The following is a 7,963-nucleotide window of genomic DNA, read 5'->3' as shown; positions in this document are numbered from 1 at the left end:
AGGGCTACAAGAACCTTAATGCTACCAAAATGCTCAGTTTTTAAACTGTATATAACGAATACACCTGACTCGCCAGCTATACGTGTAAAATTCAATAACGATTGTAAATTGTTGAAGTTATTTATGGAAGAACAGGAAGTATGTAGCTTCAGCTGCTTTTGATATTGTTGGTCGTTTTGTGTAAACGGTGGCTCGCCTCTTATGCTATGTTCGTCTGATGTGTTAAAATCACACATACGGTTGTTACCTCAAAGCTGTCTACAGCTCGACGTGTCAAAGTCAAGGCAGGCACTCAAATATGTTGAGACTCTTTCCTACTGACAAACGATAATTTGCGTATTTTCTTGTGCTTACAGTTTTTGAGAAGCTTTCTTGTTGAGAAAAGATGGCGGTTGTATATGGAATTCTGTATCTTTTTGATGGACAGCGGTTGGCTTAATGCAGCCTAAGACAGACTGAATGGTGCTTTGTCAACGATGCCAAACACAGAGCGTTTCCTTCCTTTAATTTGACCTGAGTTTACTTAAATCACATCTCCTTATTTTACTTTCAGGGGTCAGTGACTTGATTGTGGCTGCTTGTGTTGTTTTAAGATGTTTCTGGTTTGATATCTGCATAATTGTACTGAATTGGAGGTTTTTGCTAAAAGCATGAAGTCGTTGTTTTTGTATGTCACCTTTAATACTTTGGATGGTTTCTGTTTGATCTTGTTTTGGCTTTAGTTTATACCCCCTTAGACAAGATGCAGCCCACAGCCGACGTGCTACATCCTCAGCCAATGCACACTGTACTAAGCTCAGTGAACGACTGTTCGAGGATCAGCTCAGTTCATCAGAGCTCCTGGAAGCCTCTGTTCTTTTCAGATGATGTCACGGATGCCCACGACACATTGAATGTTTTGTCCAAGGGGCTTTTTGAGAGTTCTGCCCTCTCACATCACCACATGCTGATCTCATGCGTATAAATTGGCAAGTGACTATGTGTCAGCATTTTAAAAGGGTTATTGTTATTGGTTTGTGAGAGATTATCGTGAAATGTATTGTCATGGGTGACTTACTTGTGGTACAAACCGGCAATATCAGATAACTCACTGTGATGGTGAATTGTGAGTAATACTTTCTTCATGTTAAATCTTTAATGCGGTGCGGTGCCGCATCTGTTTTCAGTCTGTCACTTTTCCCTCAGGCCTGTCTGGATTTCAGGGAAAGTGGATCGGACTGTTCGTGCCTCAGAACGTCCACTTCACTTTAGCTGCGCGGCTGAGCTCTGTTATGTAATGCGAATGTGTTTTAACTGCTGATGTCTTTGAGCTTCTTTACCCTGCTGCGATGCTGCTGTTTACTGTACATCAGCACAAATCAATATGGTGACGGCATACTGTGCACGATTCCCCGCATTAAACTATTAGATAGTGATGACTTCATTTATCCCTAAACAAGGGATGTTTACAAACTATCAAGCAAGCTTAAAAATTTTGAAATAGTGAGCCATATACATTTGAATTCTTTTCACTTTTAAAACAAACATTTATACAAGTTAAAGGGAATTATACATAAGAGGTCTATTTTGGAAGACTTTACGATAGTGTTATGGGTGGGTTTGTTCTAAACTGCCTAAGACAATTGGTTGACTATTGTAATTTTAATGAGCTCTGGTCAGATAATGAAACTCATGCTGCACGTCTCTGGACCTACAAAGACTGTTTGTGTATCTTAATACCACGTTTTAATAGGCCTTAAAGGTGGATTTTTGGTAATGTGCTCATTCGGTGATAAACCCTTTGGTATTAATAGTGATAAGACTTGAGTTGTTTTTTATCTGAAGTCATCCCAGAATGATATTTTCATGTGGAGATGTCATATTTATTAAAAGTATAACAAGACAAATATGAATTTAAGAAAATTTTATTTAATGCCTGTTCCACATCCTGTTCGCTTATGAGAACCAAAAAATGTTATTTGTTTTAACTGTACAAAGATATTGTAAATGTTGGTAACCAGCATGTGGTAAATATTCCTTTATGCAAATAAAGACGCATTACATAAAAAGCCATTTATGAAATAATCGATTGGGCCATAGAGATGTAGGCTGAGACAATGTAGAAAAGTGTCTATAAATTATTTCCAAATACCAGCAGTGGTTTGTTGCCGTCAGGGTTAAAGTTTCCATTATAAGAAGCGGTTAATCTTACTGAAAATGTCTCATTGAGAAAAACCTGTTTAATGCTTGTTACCTGCTGTTGAAGTCCAAGTACCAAACCTATCACAGATGAAAGAGTTGAACCCGTTGTGGCTACAAACTGTTAAGACATATTTGCCTCGCTTTGCTTTTTAAGTTACTGAATTTGAACGTCTGCAGCGCCAGATGCCGTAATGAGTCTTTTCACTTGTTTTTCTCTTTGAAATGTTATTTGGGAACTGTTGTGTGTTGTATGACTACATTCAATAACGTGATGGGAAATCTTGCGCTATGCGTATATTTGTGTACAAAACGTCCTCTATTTGTGTAAAGAACGAACATTGAGCCCTGTTCAGCTTATGGACTGTTGAGAAGCAGATCTTTGTGGCCCGAGGTCCCTTTCCCAGATGAGAGTCTCTCTCTTTCTCTCGCTGGGAGTTTATTTCACAAAGGGACAGAGAGGCTTTTATTTTTCTGACTGTCTAAAAGCTATATTGTATGTACTGGAAAGAGAGATAAAACTATTTTCATCTGCACATTCTACTTGGTTGTGTATGTGATAGATATTAATCTTGTTTTCTATAAACTACAAAAGAGACTTGTAACTAATATGAAAAGTGAATAAAATGCTATTTTGTTCTTTACATAATTAAATGTAGTCATTGTCATTCCTTTATCAGAAATTCCAGGAGGATTCAGGAGTCGAGCCTCCTGGCAGTAAGGAAGCCCTGGAGGGTGAGAGAACAGATATGAATTAAATGCATACTAAGATTTAGACGCAGTAGGGCCGCCAAACAAAACACTGATTTACCGAAAGCCAGAACTCACTTTCTTTTCTCATGACTGAGTGCTGAAAGAAAACACAGAGAAGGATGAAAGCGCCACGCTTCCTTTTAGGGTTGTAGAGGATGTTGCCCCCGTAAGCGACTGACTGAGTGAAAGGAAGAGAACGGTTGATATTATGAAGAAATGCAGACGAGGGCTGGATTTCCAGAGTCAACCTAAAGATAAATCTGCGAATGATTTGGAAAGTTTGGGAGATCTTTTAGTTCGTGAACTGGGGCTTAAAATGTTCCAGCGTACTCGTAGCATACTAATCTTTTCATTTCAGCTGTATAAAATATGAAGTGTTTCTGATAGTTGATTTTAAAAGTCACGTGTTGCAATATTACTTCTCTTAAAAAGTTAGTAATTGCATAACTAAGAACCTTTTTAGGAAATGGCATTATAGTTTTGTGTTACTTCTCATATGACTGATACTCCATTTTTGATGCGTTGCAAGTGGTTTCTTTTAACGAGAAATAAATTGTTTACGTTTTTCTGTTTAACACTGTAATGCATGCAACATAGTCTTTCTTTTCTGATATTTAGGATATGTACTGTCCCCTAGAGCTCTGTAACTTGTATTTCTTTGAAAGAACTTGGATGCTAATGTGTATGCTCAATAACCTCAACAACTCCAAAAGTTTTCATTTTATAACTTGCACAGTAAATGCAACTAGATCTTTAAGTCTGTATTTTTAAGTTGGCTTGATTTCATTTAAATTCAAGTGACTTGTAAAGCCATTTACATAGAACTTAAAATGTTGAACTAACATTTTCTACAGCGAAAAGTGATAACACGATGCATGTTACTAGTAATGCGGTACTACCCCTGGATGAATATTTATCGAAATGTGAAATATTAACAGAGCACATGGAATAATGCATCCCACAATGACATTTATTAAATGTTATAATATTTTTACCCAAAAACTTTAATTACGTTTCCAAACATCATAATATTGGACACTTATCACTTGCAAACTAAATATATCAAAACATAGCCTCTGAATTTTTCGCCTCTTTGAATTTTCTCTTTGCAATTTTTAAAACAACAGCAGCAGCATGTTACTCGGTACTTAATACATTTCTTCACAAGAAATCAAATAACAATACTGGGTCAAAATCCGGTTCCTCTCAATTTCAAATAACAATACCATATTCTTGTTTTAGTTGGATAAAGAATATTGGCAAGGTCCTGTTTTATTGTTTTGGTGCCTTGGGCTGGCACAGATGGCACATTGGAGACCTTTGAAGCGGGTCAATGATTTTTATGGCACTGAATGGACTTCAGTATAGCTGTGTACTGCAGCTTTGCTTTAATTGCACCTCACCCAATGTTTCACTGATGAAGACCTTCAATAAGGCTCATTAACTCCCAATTAACAGCCTATTCACAGCACCACCTGTAAACACTTGCTGCATGTGTCTGTTCAGCGTGCGTACCAACAATATTGTAAGATGATGATTTTTGCACAAAATGGCTGCAAAAAGTGTGATGCGTGTGTGTGTTCACATCTACAAACATATCAGGGGTTGAATGTGGGACAAAAAAACATACAAACCATCACAGAAATTCTAATGGTTTCCATTACAACCCAATAGATTTTTCCATTAAAACCATTACAAAATTCCTTTTTGTAGTGTGTTTTGGGCACTGTTCTAGTAGGATTCAACATCCCACCAACATAATCCATCACAGACCAGTAAGCACCATCACAGTTTCCATTTAAACCAACCAAACCCCAATACAACCTTTAAAACCATCACAACTTCTTTAATGGTTTCTAAATGATGGTTTTAAAAGGATTTGTATTGGTTTTAACAGAAACTGTCATGGTTCTATTGCTGGAATCTATTGGTAGGGTGTTTAATACTGGAATAATGCCCCAAAAAACCTAGAAAAACTTTTGTAATGTAAAAGCTATTGGTTCATAATGGTATTTTAATGAAAACCAATAGAATTTCTGTAATGGTTTCAACTGGGTTTCTAAAGTTTTTTCAGCAGGGGTTAATCCTACCGGAATGATGACCAAAATACGAAAATTAATTTCAAAATGGTTTTAATGGAAAAAACGAATGGTTCATGATGGTACCTTATTGGAAACCGTTATAATTTCTGTGATGGTTTCTATTGGGTTTCTATAGTTTTGTCAGCAGGGCAGTTTCACAAGATGTAAAATACACTGCTGTGCTATTTACACAATGACCTTTCCTTCAGTATAACCTGCAAGAGCGCAGTGAGAGGTGGAGGAAAAGCGAATGAGACTGCTTCTTAAAAAAGCAAGAAAATGTAGTTCATAATTCATAATAAAAAAATTCATAATAACCCTGAATAGAGCCTCACATGCATGCCAGACTTCAGATGCATTTAAAACCCAATGTGAACAGCGTCCTGCAGCGATCTTTGTTTCCTGTTTCCTCTCGTGGGTTCCTGCCGCCTCGCTCCAGCAATCCCGTATCCTTTAGCTTATACTGAATTGCAATGACCCATTTTGTCAATGTCGGGTGTAAAGACCCAGAGAGAACAGGCTGTATGTGCAGATGACAGTCATTAGGAAACATGACTGCAACAGGGTCTCATAAACAGCATACATCTCATCCTAAATAACTGCACTCAACCTAGCAGCAATAAGATGTGATGATCATGGTAATGTTATGTCAGAATTCACAGTAATATGTGTGTGTGGAAGATTATTGGGTTATTAACTGTGTTTGTTTAATTGTTAAGCGTAAGATCATTCAAATGAGCCAAATAAATGAACAAGCGTTGATATGTGGGTTGTTATTTAAAGGGATAGTCCGCTCAAAAATACAAATTCTTTCATTTCATAATTTACCCAAACACAATAGAAAACATTTTGAAGAACGCTGATAACCAAACATTATTGCCCCTCATTGACTTCAATTGTATGGACAAAAAACCACAGAGATTTCTCAAAATATCTCCTTTTGTGGTCCACGGAAGAATGAGTTTTGAACGAATTAGTTATGACCGAAATATATTTTCAGTTTTGTTTTTCTTTCGCCATTACAAGACTATCATAGTGTCCATTCATGCCTTACGCAAATCATCTTTAGACCCGTTTGAAAACTAGGAAAAGGCCTTTTTAAGAGGAACAAACTATGCTATGTTGATGTCAACATCCCTTGAGATCAGTCCTCTTAAAAATTGTGAACTTTCAAAACAGCATAGAAAGAGTCTGATAATAGATGCTTGAACAATCATGATTCTTCCATCAGGACAGAACAGACATGTTGTGTCTCTTCTCAAGTTCACACCTTCCCCAACGGCCTCACTGTGAGTCAGACGCGTGCGTGATGATTCTGTGTAGGACCGACTTGTGATGATGAGGAGCAGAAAACTCATCCGCTTACATCCCGCCCTCATGATTCAGCAATGCATCCTCCCCAACTACATCACCTCCATCACACAATACCCACGTTCACACAATGCATTGAGCAATGAAGACAACTAAGAGGGTTTACTACTCAGTTGAGAAGCAGCAACAACACATTTGTGGTATAAACTTTTGTTCACGTTATATGTGTATATGAGCCTGCTTTGAACGTTTTCAGCCTCAGGGCCCACTGGGAATTAATATTTAATCCCACTTAATCCCAAAGGGTTGTGATTGTTTTTCATTAAGCGTGGCTGAGCAGTAAAAAATGGAAGATTTCTTCTCGGCAACTTGGATGCCTGAAAAATAAAGTAAATAAAACCTTATTTTTCTGTAATATTTCAAAAATCTGTAAAAAAACTGCAAAATTACGTTTTTCATAGTGAACATTTAAATGCTTTAATAATTTCTTGTTTTCTTGTAAAAAACTGTTCAATTTAAGTTTTTAAACTCTTCAGTACTCCTTTGAGTTTCTTGGCAAGTCCTTTCAACTTTTTTGTAAGGAACATTTTTAGAGATGAAAATCATCAGATCATCACAGCCCTTATTAAAAAACAAGTACACTTCAAGTTTATTTGACTAGGTATACCTAAACAAAGTTCAAGTATGTAGTAAGTATACTTTATGTAGTACTTGTAAACTTAAGTGTACTATTTCAAATTGTTGGGACTGAACCGGCCCACTTTTTAGTTTGAAGTGTACTTTAAGTGCACCGGTAGTAAGCTTTAAATACACAAAACTGTTCCGATAAGTACATAAAGTATATTTCAAATTATAGGTTGTAACTGTACATTTTTGTTTTTCGTTTAAAAACAGAAAACTAATAGCAAACTTGAATAATGTTTTTTTGTAGGGGCCATGAAGCCTGTATTGAAACATGAACATTCTTTTAATGTCTTTTGAAAGAATGTGATGGAGAAATACTGTGAATAATACCTATAAGTATTCTGTTGCCAAGCACTTTGAAATTCAGTCTAAGAACCCAACTGGTATCCTTGACTACCTGTCTCCTTAGACATGAAAACTGACTATGTATTTTTGTTTTTAAAAAGCATCTGCTAAATAATATAAATATACATGTAACTCATTTACTATTTTAAATGTTGTCCGTGTGAGTCGGATCTGAATGCGTTTGCATTGTAAATAGGTTGCATGCACTCTCGCGCAGAAATAAAACCAATGTCTTAATGATCATGAGAAGGTCACAGGTTTCTCTCTGTATTAGTTGATGGGAAGCGATGCAGAAACTGAGCTCGGCTCAGCGAGATAACAAGCCTAAAATCAAACACCCAATGTTTCATAATCTTTTCCAGATCTTTTTAATCTCTTTCTCATTTATTGCACTCTGACTCTTGGATCAATTTACACCCGTTCTGGAGAATACAAAACTCAAATCACAAGATCAGCAAACGTGACATCGTTCAGGTTATTATGTAGAAGAGACCAAGATCAGTTTTAAAAAGGAATTCCATACATGATCTGACGATGAAGGCATTTGCTCACCCTGTATAGCAATCCATAGATGATCATGACACATTATGACATCACATGTTTTTTACTCT

At 36.6% G+C, this 7,963-nt stretch overlaps 1 protein-coding gene across 1 annotated transcript in view; it reads left to right on the top strand.

Moving 5' to 3' along the window:
* The window catches only part of elk1 (ETS transcription factor ELK1), a 14,759-nt gene extending 11,933 nt beyond the window's left edge, over positions 1-2,826 (top strand). Inside the window, exon 9 of the mRNA XM_079467967.1 lies at positions 1-2,826. This exon is cut by the window's left edge and continues 1,264 nt beyond it. The gene's annotated coding sequence lies outside the window, so the exon portion shown is untranslated.
* Positions 2,827-7,963: the final 5,137 nt, after the last annotated feature.

The sequence above is a fragment of the Barbatula barbatula genome (assembly GCF_947034865.1).
Source record: "Barbatula barbatula genome assembly, chromosome: 11".
In the NCBI taxonomy this organism is placed as follows: Eukaryota; Metazoa; Chordata; class Actinopteri; order Cypriniformes; family Nemacheilidae; genus Barbatula; species Barbatula barbatula.
Note: the sequence above shows the minus strand (reverse complement) of the source record. Positions and strands in the feature narration are given on the sequence as shown.